The sequence below is a fragment of the Cyprinus carpio genome, chromosome B25 (assembly GCF_018340385.1).
Source record: "Cyprinus carpio isolate SPL01 chromosome B25, ASM1834038v1, whole genome shotgun sequence".
Lineage (NCBI taxonomy): Eukaryota > Metazoa > Chordata > Actinopteri > Cypriniformes > Cyprinidae > Cyprinus > Cyprinus carpio.
The window spans coordinates 1,944,959-1,964,036 of record NC_056621.1 but is presented as its reverse complement, the minus strand read 5'-3'; the positions used below and the strand labels follow the sequence as shown (position 1 = coordinate 1,964,036).

The 19,078-nt window shown below is 33.3% G+C and overlaps 1 protein-coding gene and 1 pseudogene across 1 annotated transcript in view; one reads left to right on the top strand and one right to left on the bottom strand.

Moving 5' to 3' along the window:
* myo9ab (myosin IXAb) overlaps window positions 1-19,078 on the top strand; it is a 709,890-nt gene that overhangs the window by 427,799 nt on the left and 263,013 nt on the right.
* The window catches only part of LOC109051038, a 49,894-nt pseudogene that overhangs the window by 10,128 nt on the left and 20,688 nt on the right, over window positions 1-19,078 (bottom strand).

Genomic DNA, 19,078 nt, shown 5'->3' with positions numbered 1-19,078 from the left:
CACCACACCCACACACCACACACCCCACACACACACACACACAGACACAGACACAGACACACACACACACACACACACACACACACACACACACACACACACACAGACACACACAAACTCAGAACTAAGACACCATGAAATTAAGGACACACACTGAGCATCAGACAGTCTTGTATTGCAAAATCAGCTGCTCTTGTTTGCTGCATTCAAACCCATTTATCAGAGACAACAGACTACTTTTTCCCATTAGCACAGGAGGAGCATCTAAGAATCTTAAACAAAAATCAAAATTCTACATCCATGTACCATCAATACTCACTATAATAAATAACAAATAACAAATATTAAAAACATAAAAAAGTTTTTTTTCTCAGCGATGCCATAGAAGAGCCATTTTTTTTAAGTTTGAAGACCACTGTAACCTTGTATGCCTTCCATGGATGCTAAAGGTTCTTCATGGAACCAGAGATGCCACTAAATAACCTTTATTTGTAAAAGTGCATTCAAAAGTTTTGTGTGCGTCTCACCCAGCGATATCTTCTCTCCAGAGTCAGCGGGCAGCAGAAACACCAGCAGCGCGAGAGTGGAGATCAGGACACATGGGATCAGCAGGTTGAGGCCATAGTACAGCGTCCTTCTCCTCATGACCACAGTGAAGGTGACGTCAGGATACACATACACACACAAACAAAAAAACACGAATCAAATCGAATCAAACAGAACTGAATAAAACAGAACGCACACACGACACACACACACACAACACACACACACACACACACCCACACACACACACACACACACACACATCACACAGTCACACACAACAAAGCATCAAACAGAATCAAATAAAACGGGGCAGAATAAAGTTTTGAAAAGAATAAAGAAAAAACAAACACAATAAAAAACAAAAAAAAATAAACAGAAAAAAAAACACAATATAAACAAGAATAAACAAACAAACAAAAAAAAAAAAAAATTAAAAATCAAAAAACACATGCATTAAAAAAAACAAATCCAACAATAGAATCAAATCAACTGATTAAAACAAAATTTTACAAAAAACAACTTATTAAAACAAAAAACAACAATAAAACAGAATAAAACAGAAACACAATAGAATTAAGTAGAATCAAACAGAATCACAGACAACAGAATCAAACTAAATCAAATCAAAAAGAACAGAGTAAAACAGAATCAAAGATAACCAAATCAAAGAGTCAAACACAGTCAGGTGTTGTGTCACCTAATTAATATTCATGAGCCAAGCCAAACTGTAATATGTCACCAAGTCCAATCTTCACACGTTTGCTTTATGAGGTCAGCTAATTATTTTTCTTTTATTTTAAGTGACCCTGAAATGATACAGGCTCTCTACAGCTTCTGGCAGTGATAATCTGCACAAGTGATGTACTGGAAGACAGAAATGCAGATCTGTATCAGGGCATCTTGTGAAATGCTGATTATTTACAAATGGATGATTTCACATGCAGTTATGAGGGACCGAGAGTGTTTAAAATCAGTGTGTGTGTGTATGAAATGATGCATGGCAGCTCCACTCCATAACAAAAAATTAATAAAAAAACAAAGTTTCTCAAAATCTGCTTCAAATCACACGTCTCACTATGATACTATGGAATTATTAACTTATTCATATATTAATAATTAATAATTAGTTTTCATTCATTAATAAAAAACTAAGAATTAATTAAAAAAGAGATTGTTAAATTATTAAAACTTTAAAAATGGAAAACATAAAATTGAAAAATACTGAAGAATATTTATATATATATATATATTAATTTACAATTCAATTTGGATATATATATATAGCTATATATATATAAGTTCAATTTCAATTTTGTATATTAATATATTATATAATGTATATATAATATATATTACATAATTAGATAAAAAAAACTGAATTAATCAAATAAAATAAAAAGCTAAAATAAATGACAAAAATACACCAGAAAAAAATAAAATATAAAATCTTGAATTAAAAAAAAAGGAAAATTAAAACTAAATCAAAACATTAATAAATACTCTAGTAGTACATTAATGATACTAAAATAACACTGTTTTGGAAATGGTACACTGGCACTACAGTACCATGTGTTTTAGGGGACATATCATGGTACTAGCCTGGTATTTTAATATGTTAGATTACCACATAAATAACATGGTATATGATTATATTAATCATTCAGTACCACAGTATCATAAATCACTGTACCGTGTGTATAACTTACCAACCAGGTCCCATTCCCCGTTAGCGATGTATCCGGTAATATCGGCCTCCATCATCTGCAGGTCCAGAGACCATCCGCCATACGTCCACGAGCCGAACTTCAGATCACAGCGCTGAACATCAAACGGGAACCAGCGCACATCGATGTAGCAGGTGCTCTTAAAGATACCAAAGAACATTGTGGGAAATGCTGTAGTAGTTTAGTCTCTGATGCTGTACAAAATGGTGTCTTTGCCCATTTTCTTATCCACAACGGCTCACAAACAAACAAAGAAAACAGAACAGAATAAAAAACAAACAAACAAAGCACATTAGAATTAAAAACAAATCAAAAATTGATCGAAAAAAAAAAATCAACAAAAAACACAACAGAATCAAACAGATTCAAACAAAACAGAATCAAAAACAAACAAACAAATCAAATACAACAGAATCAAATAGAATAAAAAACAAATGCATCAAACAGAGCAGAATCAAAAAGAATCAACCACACAACCGAATCAAAAACAAACAAATCAAGCAAAACAGAATAAAAAAGAATCAAAAACAACAGAATCAAAAATAGAATCAAATAGAATCAACCACATCAAAAATTAAAAACAAACACAACAAAATCAATAATAATCAAACAGCAGAATCAAAAGCCAACAAATCAAACACATCATAATTAAAAGAAAACACAAAAAACAAAACAAAAAAAAATAAAAAAAAACAAAACAAAAACAAAACACAAACAGAATAGAATCCAACAGAATCAACCACACAACAGAATCATAAACAAATCAAACAAAACAGAATCAAATAGAATCAAACGGGACAGAATCAAAAACAAAGAAAATAGTACAGAATTAAACAGAATCAACCACATCAAAAATTAAAAACAAACACAACAGCATCAATAATAATCAAAGAGCAGAATCAAAAGCCAACAAATCAAACACATTATAATTAAAAAGAAATACATTAAACACAACAGAATCAAATAGAATCGATCAGAACAGAATCAAAAACAAACAAATCAATCACAACAGAATCAGACAGAATCAAAAACAAATGCATCAAGAATCAAACATAACACAATTTTCTTAACCACTTAAACATTCTGAAACCAGTTAAATGACAAAAGATATTAAGAGTGTAGTTTAGTTTAGTTTCCTATGAATACTTTGATTATATTCTATTCCAAAACAGAGCTGAATATAATTCTAGAGATGCATGATATTAGATTTTTGTTGATATCCGATATGCCGATATTTTTCAAATCATTTTGGCCGATACCGATAAATATTTCCCTTTATTTTGAAACAACACCAAGTCTCTCCTGTACATAAAATATAAACAAATTATTTTTAATTTTGGTTAGTGAGCAGAAGTAATAAATAATCATTATAAAGTTCTTTTAAAGTACATTGAAGTACATTGAAAGCCCTGAAAACAAATGTAATAAAATAAATCTCTGCCATTTTTTTTTTTCCTCAGACGGATGTAGTTGAAACCTTAAGATTTTATACGTGGACTTTTCATTAATAGTTGGTCTAAATTTAAAAGAGCTGTAAAAATTCTAAAAAAAATTTTACAGGACCTTGTTTTCACAACCCATTTAAAAAAAAAAAAATGACATATTAATGAATAAATCTGTATATATTAAATTATTTAATTTACAACTGTCAAGAATGACCACACTGGATAACGTTCTGATAATATCGTGCATCCCTAAATAATTCCCCATCAACTGAACTAGAGGAAAGTCCCTCTGAAGACAAACTTCTGTGAATCCAATTTGTTCAGAGTCTGAAGTCGTTCCACTCAGTTTCCGTCCCCATCCCATAATAAAGCCTCTGGACGGCTCCACACGGCCTCATGGGAAAAACAGATCACTCACTGTCTCCTGCTGATTTACATAAATCCCATCATGCCTCTCTTTCTGAACTCTCAGCCCGTCGTGTGTGAGTGTTTGTATTGATCCTGTCAGCGGGCGGACGGACAGTAATTGAAACAGCAGAATAAGAGGTGACAGAGTGTGTGTGCTTGTGTGTTTTCCAGGTGACAGGTGAGTCCAGGTCACCCTGAGCCGCACTGACTCAGGATTTACTTTGAGCCTCAACTAAGATGATGCAAAATAAATTAATGAAACAAAAACTGAAATAAAAATACATTACAGCTAGACAGAATTTAAAATAAAAATACATTACAGCTAGACAGAATTTAAAATAAAAATACATTACAGCTAGACAGAATTTAAAATAAAAATACAAAAAGCAAAATTGCATGTACAAATTACAATCATACTGTAAAACTACAATAGAATATATAATGATTTGCTTTCAGCTCCTTCATTAAATGAATATAAAAAAGTAAAATCACCTGATGCACATTCATTATTCATCATTATTAGTTAACAAAACCAAAATTTGTTTACTTATTTATTAAAGAGAAATAACATCACCATCTTGCTTTGACCAAAGTGGTTTTAACATTTTTTTCAAGTTTTATTTTGCTTTTTAATATATTTAAATGTATTACTTAAAATAGTATTATATTTAAAATTACACATTATTATTCACTTTTATGAGAACTTAACATTTTTGATAAGTGTACAAAATTATCCCATGTGGGTCTATTCAGTAAATACAGTGATGTGACAAAACTTGCACACTGTAATATCATAGATTATATTATTTTAGAAATATTTTTTGAGTTGCTATATGTTTCTAGACAACTCATTAAACTGAATAAATCAAAAAAAAAAAAAAAAACTAAAAAAAAACCTAAGCAAAAACCCAGCTTGTAAACCAAAAACGATTAAATATTAGCTAATAAAATAAAAGTTAACTTAATTAAAATGAAAACAGAAAATATATAAAAATATAACAAATTCTTAATATTAATAAAAACTATACATTAACATAAATACATTATAAATACATAATATACATTATAAAACTTTTTATGTGTATTTTACCTGGTGGCAAGTACTGACAGTATCCAGATGAGTTGACCAGCACGTTTGTGTGAAATGTGGCGTCAAACCTCTCATCAGCACTGTTAGAAACAAAAGAGCCACAGACAAAGAGTTTTCATTTGTGTTTCGATCACAGCATAATTCCCAGACTTTCACTGTATCAGTATGATTCTAACATGTGGAAAATCATCAAACACACGTGACATTTCCAAACTTCTGACGGCCGTGTCGCAGTTTAGAAGTGCACCACCCTGCAACTTTAGTGGGACAAACAGGTCTATAAAGCACGAGTGGCTCGAGTCTGGAGTCAGCCGTGTAAATCAGGGTTATTTAAGACGCCACAAAACTGCCGGAGATGACACAGTGAGCGACGGCGAGACGTTCAGAGCGTTCAGATCACAGCCCAGACAACTCTCAGAGGCAAAACCCTCGCTCTCTCGACGTCCTCGACACTTTCTGACACAGAGAGATGATGAGAACTTCTGCAAGAAGAGACTGCAGTCACGAAAGCGGTGCATGCTGGGTAATTGCATCGCAAACAGAAAGGGCTGTTATAATCAATCATGTCTGATCATGAACTCTGTTTGCACGTAAACCCAGCACTCAAAAACCTTTATGTATTGTATAAACGGTTATAATATATAGAAACGTTATATATAGAAAAGTTTTGACAGAAACAAACTAATATTCATATATGTCAGTCATACATTAAGATTATAATCAGATTCCTGCCCCAGTGTTACTTCAGTATCACTGAAATTATGATTTGTATTAATATTTTGAATTCATTTTTATTTTCTATATCATCCGATTTTATTTATTTTTAAATTTTTTATTTAGTAATTTAGTAATAATTTTGTAATAATTTTGTATTTTTGCCACTTTTATTGTTATTATTTTAAATATGTCTATTTTTTATTAACTTTTATTTCAGGTTTAATTATTTAAGTAGTTCAATGAAAATGAGAAACGTTTCCTTGACAGCTGAACAAAATACTAACTAAAAATATTTACTAAAACTAAAAATATAAAGCAAAAGTTGTAAATTGAAATAATAATAATAATAATAATAAAAATTAACTGAAATAAAATAAAAAGAAAATTTAACTATTTTATTTTATTTCAGCTACTTGCCAAGGCAACACTTCTTATGTAGTTAAACTTCAAGTACTAAATAATTAACAATAAAACTTTAAAAAAGAAAGACAATAATATATACTTATTTCAAAAATTAATAAAAAAAGACAAACACACAACAAAATTACTAAAATTGTAGCTCATTTTAAACAGAAAAAAAAAAACCATTCAAAATATTAATAAACATTGGTATGAAAATGCTTAAATTATGACTAGCTGTGGAACAAGCAATATTCATTTAGTTAAAATGTATGACAGTGAAACAAATGGCATTTAATAATAACAAATAAATAAACCTAGTTTTTAAAAATTTAATACATTTGGTTTATTAGTATTATTACAGAAATCTGAACTTAACTGATACAATAAATAGAAGAAAAAAATGCAACAACTAAAAATTTTATTAATTTAACTTAAAAAATAAAAAATAGAAAAAAATTTATATGCAATTCAAATACATACAATTTATGTATTAATTACTGTTTTTGAGTACACATGCAAGATTTATTTTATGTCATATGTGACGCTAGCCCATATCAGGAAGTCAAAATAAATAAATAAATAAATAAGAATAAAAGCTGTAAATTCATACTGAAGGTCCAGCAGGCAGTGCAAAAACGTGAAGGTCAAAATAAATGAGAAATGTTGAGAATAAAAGAGCCACTGTGAAAAAAACGAACAGCTAATTTGCTCTGTAATTTTTACTGAGGTTGAGAGAGAGAGAGAGAAAACACTCTCACTCATCACTGACTTCTCTTAAAGGAACAGTTCACCCACAATCGAAAGTTTTCTGAAAATATCCTCAACCTCAGGCCATCAAAGAGTTTACTTCATCATCAGATTTGGAGAAATGTAGCTTTCCATCACTTGTTCACCAATGGATCCTCTGCAGTGAATGGGTGCCGTCAGAACTGATGGACTGGAGTGGTGTGGATTATTGTGATGCTTTTATCAGCTGTTTGGACTCTCATTCTGACGGCACCCATACACTTCCATTAGTGAGCAAGTGATGCAATGCTACATTTCTCCAAATCTGATGAAGAAACAAACTCATCCACATCTTTGGTGGCCTCAGGGTGAGTGCATTTTCAGCAAATGTTCATTTTTGGGTGAACTATTCCTTTAAATCACTGTAATCAATGCATCCGGGTTGAGTCTAATCAGCTGTTCCTCCTGAATGGGATGGTATTGACAGAAATCCAATCAAGAGTTACACATATTTGTTGATGCAACATCATCTGTGAGAGCAGGAGTGAAATGTACAGAAAATACCTACAATACTATTAAACAACATTAAACATTGTAAAAATTCATTTGAATCTGTTAGAGTTGACGGATGTTTCACATCAAGAGTCAAAGAGTGTGCAAAACTATTTTTGCAAATAATACATAATAAATGATCTGAGCTAAAGCAGAAACACTAAAGCATTAATGATGCTTTGATGCCTTGGCTTTGGTTTCTGTACCTGTTATACAGCAGGATGTCGGGCCTCCAGATGAGGGAGTCTGGGAAGCGAACCGTGTTCACGCCGGGATAATCGCTCGTATTCCACTGCAGATAGTAGTCGCTCCAATACTGCGGCACAGAAACATGAGGCTCAGTTACATTCACCAGCTCAAGTCTGAATGAAGCTCACAAAACAATGACATTTTGGGTGAACTATTGCTTCAAAAATAAAAGGTTAGCTCATTTTTTTTCTATTTCTCTTTTTACGGTTCACTTTTTGGGTTTTAATTTGCCGTCATACACTTCTTTCAGTGTTTTAGTAATGGTTAAAATGCCAAGGGTTGCAGCAAGTTAATCTAGATTTTTACCACGGATTGTTTGTTCTGAATGTTTAGAAGATAGTGAAATATAAATAAATATGTGATTAAAAAATAATAACATTTTGGGCTTTTTTGAGAGACTATAAATTACTACACTTAAATTACATGTTAAACCAAAACATGAACACAAATGATTTTTTTTTATTTTTTGCTTATTAGTGTCATTCAAATCTAAAAAAAATAAAAAAATACTAAAATCTATAAATAAATAACAAATACCATACCATTTAAATAAAATAAAAAACAAAAGTATAAATTTTAAAAAAGGTACCACCCCAGTGACAGCTTTTGTACCTTTTTTTTTCAGAGAGTGTTTGGATGTATTAAAACCATGTCATTTTTTTATTATTTTATTTTTATTTTTATTTAGTTAAACAGAACAGCATTTATTTGAAATATATAAAATAAAAATCATCTTTTGCAACATTACACTGTAAATGTCTTTACTGTCTCTTGTGATCAGTTTAAACTCATGAACAAAAGAATAAAATTATTAATAAACATACAAACAAATATCAATATCATTATGATTATAATACCAAACCAGACGTCTCTGTGCTCTGTCTGCTGGTTTGAGCAGATATCGACGTGCTGGACTCGTGCCATTACATATATTGTTAATCGTAGCTCGTCCCATATTGGATTACAGTAGATGTGTATCTACAGCGGCTCCGTTCGGCCTTCTTAAATCATACATTAGCAAAATTAAAGTTCGCTATCAGAGATCATTACGGGGGAAAGAAAAAAAAAGACAAGAGGAAACGAAAACATAAAAAATGATAATTGAATGCTGAGTAAATGTTACCAGAACAATCTTAATGTTCGGCTCTGGTTGATTTGGTTCCATTAAACACAGAAATGTACATGGAAGCCTGTTTTCACCACTGAATAACAAATAAAACAAGGAAATTGTGACTTCTTATCTCACACTTCGGAGTTTTTTTTCTCGCAGTCGTGATTTTCTCACAATTATGTGACAGAAACTTGCAAATGACCCTTTGCAAACCCCCCCCCCCCATTACTGTTGCTACGTCTGACAAGCCATGTCGCTCTCACACCACACCTCACGTTCTCACGTTCTTATCACAATAGATACTCTTTTGTGGCTCTTAAATGTTTCGTGACAGATCACTGTAGATCACTCAGTTCAAGCAGCATGTGAACCAATCGTCTCTTCCTCTTTACTAGTTATAATTGAAATAAACATGAATGAACATCAGAAGGTATCTTGTTTCAACCAGGGAAAGATGTCAATACACACCATTTTTCAAGTTGAAGTCCACCGATAGTAGTGGTTGGTTTGTTGGACAAAATAGTATACACTACAATACAACAGACAGAGTCAACCACAATCAAAAACAGAAATATAAAAAAAAAAAGTTCAGATATAAACAAAAAAAAAAAAAGAAAAAAAATTACATATATATATCTATATATATATATATATATATATATATATATATATATATATATATTGTATTTGTGACTTCTTTCTCACAATTTTGACCCTTTTTTTTACTCTCAACTCTAAGTTTATATTTTCCAATTATGACTTCTCATAATTTTGAGATACTTAAAAAAAAGAATTTTCTTAAAATTGCTAGTTCATCTCAGAATTGACTTTATAACTCACAGTTTAAATTAGGATAAAGTTTTAAGTTAAGATATTAACCATAAATTCTAATAATATTTACTCTAATAATCAGAATCTCATATTTATTTCTCAGAATTGCATCTTTATTTCTCAGAATTGCAACTTTATTTCTCAGAATTGTAACTTTATTTCTCAGAATTGCATCTTTATTTCTCAGAATTGCATCTTTATTTCTCAGAATTGCAACTGTATTTCTCAGAATTGTAACTTTATTTCTCAGAATCACGCTTTTAAATCTTTTTTTTTTCTCACAATTGCTAGTTTATATTAAATGCATCTTTATTTCTCAGAATTTCGACTATTTCTCAGAATTGCATCTTTATTTCTCAGCATTGCAACTATTTCTCAGAATTGCGTCTTTATTTCTCAGAATTGCAACTTTATTTCTCAGAATTGTAACTTTATTTCTCAGAATTTCGACTATTTCTCAGAATTGCAACTATTTCTCAGAATTGTGTCTATTTCTCAGAATTGCATCTTTATTTCTCAGAATTGCATCTTTATTTCTCAGAATTGTGACCATTTCTCAGAATTGCAACTGTAGTTCTCAGAATTGCAACTTTATTTCTCAGAATTGCAACTATTTCTCAGAATTGCATCTTTATTTCTCAGAATTGCACCTTTATTTCTCAGAACTGTGACTATTTCGCAGAATTGCAACTATTTCTCAGAATTGCGACTATTTCTCAGAATTGCATCTTGTTTTGTGCTCAAATTGCACCTTTATTTCTCAGAACTGTGACTGAGGTCTATTTCTCCAGAAGTGGCAACTATTTCTCAGAACTGTGACTATTTCTCAGAATTGCGACTATTTCTCAGAATTGCGACTATTTCTCAGAATTGCATCTTTATTTCTCAGAATTGTGACTATTTCTCAGAATTGTGACTATTTCTCAGAATTGTAACTTTATTTCTCAGAATTGCATCTTTATTTCTCAGAATTTTGTCTATTTCTCAGAATTGCATCTTTATTTCTCAGAATTGCATCTTTATTTCTCAGAATTGTAACTTTATTTCTCAGAATTGCAACTATTTCTCAGAACTGCGTCTTTGTCAGAATTGTGACTATTTCTCAGAATTGCATCGTTATTTCTCAGAATTGCGACTTTTTCTCAGAATAAAAACTTTTCCTCATAACTCAAAACTTATACCACATAACAGAATACTATCTCTATAACTGCAGAATTTATACTATCACAATAACTACGTCTTTATTAATCACAATTTTATACCACATAATTGCATAATTTATTTCTCAGAATTGCAACTTTATTTATCAGAATTGTGACTATTTCTCAGAATTGTAACTTTATTTCTCAGAATTGCATCTTTATTTCTCAGAATTGCATCTTTATTTCTCAGAATTGTGACTATTTATCTCAGAATGGCATAAATTATTTCTCAGAATTGCGACTATTTCACAGAATTGCATAATTTATTTCTCAGAATTGCATAATTTATTTCTCAGAATCGCAACTTTATTTCTCGGAATTTCGACTATTTCTCAGAATTGCATCTTTATTCTCAGAATTGCATCGTTATTTCTCAGAATTGCGACTTTTTCTCAGAATTGCAACTTTATTTCTCAGAATTGCATCTTTATTTCTCAGAATTGTGACTATTTCTCAGAATTGTAACTTTATTTCTCAGAATTGCGACTATTTCTCAGAATTGCAACTTTATTTATCAGAATTGTGACTATTTCTCAGAATTGTAACTTTATTTCTCAGAATTGCATCTTTATTTCTCAGGGGAGGGCGCGGAATTGCATCTTTATTTCTCAGAATTGTAACTTTTGGATTTCTCAGAATTGCACATATATTCCTCAGAAAACTGCGTCCTTGTCAGAATTGTGACTATTTCTCAGAATTGCATCGTTTATTTAGTCAGAATTGCGACTTTTTCTCTAGAATTGCGGACTTTTCTCAGAATTGTGTCGTGACTATTTCTCAGAATTGTGTCTTTATTTCTCAGAATTGCGACTATTTCAGAATTGCGTTTTTATTTCTCAGAATTAATCTACTACTCAAAATAACTACAAAATCAAATAATCACAAAATTGACTATTTCTCAGAATTTTTTTGACTATTTCTATTCATCAGAAAGTTGACGACATTTCTCCAGAAGTGGGAGGTTTCTATACATGAAATGACTAATCAAAAAGTTTAGATTCATTCAGTGGCAGAAACTTCTTAATGACAAAAAAAATATACAATTCACAGTCAGAAAAACTCAAAAACACAATAAAACTATACAACATACATTACTCTAACTTAAAAACCCTTTTAGAACTGTTCTTCATAGTTGACTTGCAGCTCCTTAACTTTGGTTAAGACTATACAGGTCATCGTCGAGGTGTTTTTTTTTTTTTTGCGGATGAACTTCAGCGATAGGAGCTGGTAGATGGCGGGGCCATTCAGGGGGGGGCGATCTGTCGGTTTCTTCACATGTTTAATTAGGCTCAAACATTTGCGCGTGCACATGTTTAATTAGGCTGTTATCGGCGCTTTCTGCAGGAGAATAACAGGACGCCCTCGCTCTTCATGAAGATTAGAAAGCCGCTCACTCTGCAAACTCTCTGTAATCTCTCTCTGTCGTTTCCATTCACGCGTCGGAGGTTATTTCATACCCTGAGCGATTCCTCACAATCAAACGCTTTGATACATTCAACCTCGGCCTAAAATACAGGCTTGATCGCGGCATTGGCTCTTCTAGTGTTCCCAAAAAAGGGCACAGTTTTATTAATAATCTTTTTTTATTCATTTTGGCCCGGGGTCCTTTTTATATCTATATCTAGCGCCAAATTTTGGGATATTACAAATATTAGGTATATGAGAGATATAGATAACACACACACACACAATACACATGCACACTGGGGGAGACTGGAGAGAGAGTGGAGGATAGGAGAGAAAAGAGAAAAAAAGATAGAAAGATAAAGAAAAAAAAAATAAAAGAAAAAAAAAAAAAAAAAAAAAAAAAAAAAAAAAAAAAAAAAGGGTAGTCGAATGAAAGCTGTAGACAGTTTTTGGTCAGTAAAAGCGGGCTAGGCCATTTGGTAGGGGTGAATTTTTAAGTGAACTGTGATTTGAGGGTCAGGGCCGTTAGGACGGAACTAAAGAAAAGGGAGCAGGCGCCGGCGTGGGTGGAGGAGGGGTAAGGTGTGAGGGGTGGGGGAGCAGGTTGAGAGGGCACGTAATGTTTTGGTGGGATTGTTCAGTGGCGGGAACATGTGTGGGTATAGATTTTAAGTGAAGCATAAACAACCCAGATCAACCCTGGTCGGGTGTGGGAAAGGACAAATGCAAACAAGCACGGGGTTGCCTGGGGGGGGCATGACAGCGGCATAAGGGTGTTGAATCTCAGAAAACGATCACGAGGGCGGTGGGTGCCGATGGGAGGGTGGGGGTGGCAAACGCCACTCGAATGTCCGCAGCAAGCAAGCAAAGTTGCGGTGTGGTGCTCCAGCGAGAGCAGAGCTGGCTGGGAGGAAGGAGGATGGATCACGGCTGAATGATCAGGAAACATAACGCTAAAGCCGGAAGTGAGGTACGCCGAGGAACCGGAGTACACGCCCCGGCTGTCTCATAGAAAACCAGAGCCATTGGGTTTCCTCCACATCTACTCAAAATAACTGCCTTTCTTTCCCATCATGCTTTCAGAGACAAAAGCCACTCCAGCTCTTCAGCTGCAGACACATGGCAGACGTGGATTATTTGATTAGACGCGATATTACAGCCTGGACAAATCCACATTTATATCCACCTAATCCAATAGGAACGTCAGACATCACATGATCCACCTAATCCAATAGGAACAGATGACGATGTAGAATGAGGTTTATAAATGCGCAGAGCGGGGTAAGATGTGTCACACCTATAATCAATCAAACTCAGTGCCATTTTTGTGTTGTTGCTAAGATCCACCAAGGATCTTCCATCTCCCTTTAACATTTTCCTTCAAAAAGAAAGTACTTGTAAAGAATTAAAAAAAACAAAAGGTTTTCTACATTCATTGTAAGTAAATGAATAATCCAGCAAATAAGTGCTTTATTCAGTTTGTATATTTCTATAAAGATTTTTATTTATGTTTAGAACTTCATTTTAAAATGTAAATTAAATATGTTGAACCCTAGCAACTCAAAATAATAATATAATATATACTGAGTGCAAATCTATATATATCTATCTATATCTATCTATCTATCTATCTATCTATCTATCTATCTCTATCTATAAATATTTCCAGAAATTGCGTTTTATTCTCAGAATTGCAACTTTATTTCTCAGAATCTGTAACTTATTCTCGAATTCGCCTATTTCTCGAATCAACTATTTCTCAGATGTGTTATTTCTCAGGAATTGCACCGACGCGCGACCCTTTCTCAGAATGCCCTTATTGCCCAGAATTGTGACCATTTCTCCGAATAGAACTGTGTTCTCCGAATTTGCAACTTTATTCTCAATGCAAACTCTTTCTCGAATGGCATCTGTAGTTCTAAGAATTGCCACTTTATTTCTCAGAACTGTGACTATTCGCAGAATTGAAAACTATTTCTAGAATTGCGACTATTTCTCAGAATTGCATCTTATTTCTCAGATTGCACCTGATTTCTCAGAACTGTGGACCTTTCTCAGCATTGCAAACTATTTCTCAGAAACTTGTGACCTTTCTCCGAATTGCAACTCTTTCTAGAATTGCGGACTCTATTTCTCGAATTGCATCAATTACGCACCGCACACTGTGCTATTTCTAGCCTGTTGACTATTCTTCAAGAATTGTAACTTTATTTCTCAGAACTGCATCTTGTATTCTCAGACTTGGAATAATTTCCAGATTGTCACTTTATTTCTCGCCTGCTTTTATTGCTCAGAATGTGATATTTCTCGAATTGCAACTATTCCAGAACACCCTGCGTCTTTGTCAGAAATTGTGACTATTTCTCGATTGCAACTTTATTACTCAGAATTGCGACTTTTTCTCCAGATCCATTACGACTTTTCTCAGATTGATCTTTATTTTCAGAACCTTGATATTTCTCCGAATTGGTTTTATTTTCAGAATTGGACTATTTCAGAATTGCGTTTGTAAGTCTCAGAACTTGCTCCTTTATTTTGATCACGAATCGCCACCTTTATTTCTCCGGAATTTCGACTATTCTCAGAATTGCTCTTTATGTTTCAGAAGCATCTTATTTCTAGAATGGATTTATTTCTCAGAATTGTGACTATTTCAGAATTGCTATTTATTTCTCAGAATTGCGACTCTCTCACAGAACTTGCCCATTTATTTCTCCGAATTGTTACATTTATTTCTCAGAATAGCATCGTTATTTCTCCAGAATTGCGACTATTTCTCAGATTGCATCTTTGTCTCAGGAATGGATCTTATTTCTCAGACTTGGACTATTTCTCAGAATTGTAACTTGATTTCTCAGAATGCATCTTTTTTATCAGAACTGTGACGATTTCTCGAATCAGAATTGTAACTTGAATTTCTCAGAATTGCGATATTTTCAGAATTGCGCCTATTTCACATGAATTGCTATATTTTTCAGATAATTGGCCTTTTATTCTGAATGCCCTCTTTTTTCTCAGCATTGCCTCTTATTTCCCAGAATGTAACTTATTTCTGCAGAATTGCCTATTTTTCCGACACTGGTCTTTGTCAGAATTGTGACTATTTTCCAATGCATCGTTTTATTTCCAGAAATTGCGACCCTTTTTCTCAGGAATGCGACCCCTTTTTATCAGAATTGTTGTTTTATTGCTCAGAACTGTGCCTACTTTCTCCAGAATTGTGTCTTTATTTCTAAGAATTTCGCCTGACTATCAGAAATATTGCGTCTATCCTCAGAAACGGGAATTGAGATATTCAAGAATGCTAAATTTATTTTCGAAGAATTGTTGGGCATATTTATCGAACTTGTGACTATTTCCACCCCAGAATTGTTTGAGTGTTTCTATCATGAAATATTCTATCAAAAAAACAGTTTAGAGTGTTGAGACAAAAAAAGTTGCCTTACCTTTTTAAAAACTGTCATTCAGCTGGCCCAGAAACTCGTAATGCCATGTGAGTGAGACAATTTTACAGTTGCTAACTTAAAAAACCCTTTACAACTGTTATTCATAGTTGACCATTGCAGCTCTTTAACTTTATTTTAGACTATACGGTCATCTTCGCTTGTGGTCGAGATGCGTGTCGGGATGATGACATTCCCAGAGGGCATCTGTCGTTGCTTGTGTTCAGCTGTTTTTCTCCAAACATTTGTGCGAGCACGTTAAATTAGGCTGTTTCGGTGCTTTGCAGGAAATAACCGGACGCTCGTCTTCATGAAGATTAGAAAGCCCGCTCACCTCCTGCAAACTCTCTGTAATCTCTCTCGGTCGCTTTCCATTTAACGCGTTCGGAGGTTTCGGTTATTTCATACCCTGAGCGATTCCTCACAATCAGACGCCTTCTTAAATTTCACCCTCGGCCTATCTACCTAAAATACTCTTTATCGTCATGTGCCCTGCTGTGTTCCCCCAAATAATGCCCCGTTTATTATTAATCTATTTTATCAATTTGTTCCCCCGTTTTATCTATATTCTACAACATACTTTGTGGATATGCAAACTTATTTATATAGATATAGATATACACAACACACACAAAAAAAAAACACTTGCACACACTGTGTTATATTTTATAGATAGAGGATAGCTAGATAGATAATAGTTAGATTAGATAGATAGAAGATTAGATAGATAGATAGATAGATTTTCTTGTCAATAAGTTGAATCCATTTTTATATTTCTCTGTTCTTCATTTTAATTTTAATTAAAGCTTAGAACCGTTATTTGTCTCTGTAAATTGTCTGAACATTTTTTTTTGAGGTTTTTAATTTTTAATTTAATTTTATTAGGTGTCGTTACTTAGTATTAAACTAAATTGAACAATGAAATGAGAAAGAAATCGACTGCCTTCTTTTGTTATTAGTTAATGTTTTTTTAGTTTTTTTTATTAGTTATTTTCACCCTTGACATGTTGTTTTTTTGTATTATTTCACGTGCTGGAAGGTTTTTTCTGAATTTTAGTTAAGATAACAACCAGATTCCAGCCCCTTTTTCTTGATGTGGAGATGGCAAAAATGCCAACAATTCAACTGGGTTACTTTGTTCATTATCGTCATAATTGTTATTAATCATATCCAAAACTCTCACTAGTGCTTTTTGTCCTTATGGGTGTTTTTGATGGCAAACTCCCACTCATAACTTCCTCAGAAAGCAGGACAAATGGGGTGTTATGTTGTTTGTTTCTCCAGCTCTGCACGATTGCGTGGTACCCCTGCGCCCCGCAGGCTGATTCACGTTCTGGCATGATAGGCAGGACTAACGCTAACCCCCCACGCGTTATGAGGTGACGGTTCCCGAGGAGGAAACGGACTTAAACGCCCCTGCGGTCTAGAGAATTAGCCAAGCAACTTGGGTTTCTCACATCTACTCAAAATACCACTGCCTTTCTTTCCATCATGCCTTTCAGGACAAAAGCCACTCAGCTCTCAGCGCTAGCACAACTATGGCAGAGTGATTATTTGATTAGACGTGATATCTACAGCCTGGACAATCACCTTTATAGTGGGAGAGAGGAGCGGGGTCCCGTGTCAGACATCCACATATCCACTAATCCAATAGGGAAAGGGCCACCCACCCACGCCCCCCCCCCCCGATTGATGATTGTAGAACGAGTTTATTAAAGGGCAGCAGAGGGCGGTAAGATGTGTCAATAACATAATCAATAAAACTCTAGTGCCATTTTTGTGTTCGTGCTAAGATCCCACCAAGGATCCTTACCTTCCTTTACATTTTCTTCAAAAAAAGTACTTGGTAAAGAATTTAAAAAACAAAAGCCCGCGACCCCACAGCCCTCTAACATTTCATTTTAATGTAAATTGAATAATCGGCATCCAGCAAAAATAAGTGCTTTATTCAGTTGCTATATTTCTATAAGATTTTATTTATGTTTAGAACGTCATTTTAAAATGCTAATAAATATGTTGAATTGAACCCTACGCAGCCATCAAAATTAACTAATTTAATAACTACATGAGTGCAAATCTATATATATTCTATCTATATCTATCTTATTATCTATCTATCTATCTATCATCTTATCTATATATCTATCTATTACTATCTATCTATCTTCTAAATATATATATTTATAGAATAGAGATAAATACACATACATACAGGTGCATCTCCATAAAATTAGAATATGTGAAAACACGTTATTTTTTTCGGTAACTTATTTCAAAACAGTGAAACTTCATATATTCTAGATTCATTCCATGTAAAAGTAAAACATTTCAAAGTCGTTTATTGCCCGTTATTAATATTTGATGACTAGAGGCCCACAGCTCATGAAAGTCAAAAATCCCAGGTCTCTCAAAATATTATAAGTATTTGCCTAAAATTCAATCAAATAAAAGGATCTGCAAAACAGGAAAGAAAAAGTCCAAGTTCTTTAAAGAAGGTATATTTGACTTAGGCTGGCTCTACACTACTGAGTGTGATCTTGTGAGAGTTAGAGTATAATCTGATATATAACATGACCAGCTACAGTTTTCACTGTGTGAATAAATCAAAAAATTGCTGAGCGTTTTTAGAGTTTTTAAGATGATGATCTCATGTCCGTGTGTCTCACCAGCTGAAGCCAGATGTTGGTTGTCCAGAACCTGGTTCTTCTCATCCCTGAAAGAAAATGAAACACAGCAGAGAGCAGTCAAGAAAGCACTTGCGAGATCGACTCCCAAAGTGTTTTTTTTGCTTCATACTTTACAGCTTATTTAAGAACCGATTGCAATCCATGACTCACTGCCTGAGATCGAACGATTCAAACAGAAAACATATTGTAAAAATATTTTCTCTCTGATCATTTTTGGGAGGATTTCGGTGGGTTTTTTATTCTTTTCTGTGATGTGATTTGAGCAGGTGTGGCATCATGTGTATTTTTGGAACAGAAAAATTTTATATATACAGTACAGACCAAAAGTTTGGAAACATTACTATTTTTATAATGTTTTTGAAAGAAGTTTCTTTGCTCATCAAGCCTGCATTTATTTGATCAAAAATACAGAAAAAAATGTAATATTGTGGATATATTATTACAATTTAAAATAATTGTTTTTAAATTTATTATACTTTAAATTATCATTTATTTCTGTGATGCAAAGCTGAATTTTTAGGATCATTATCACATG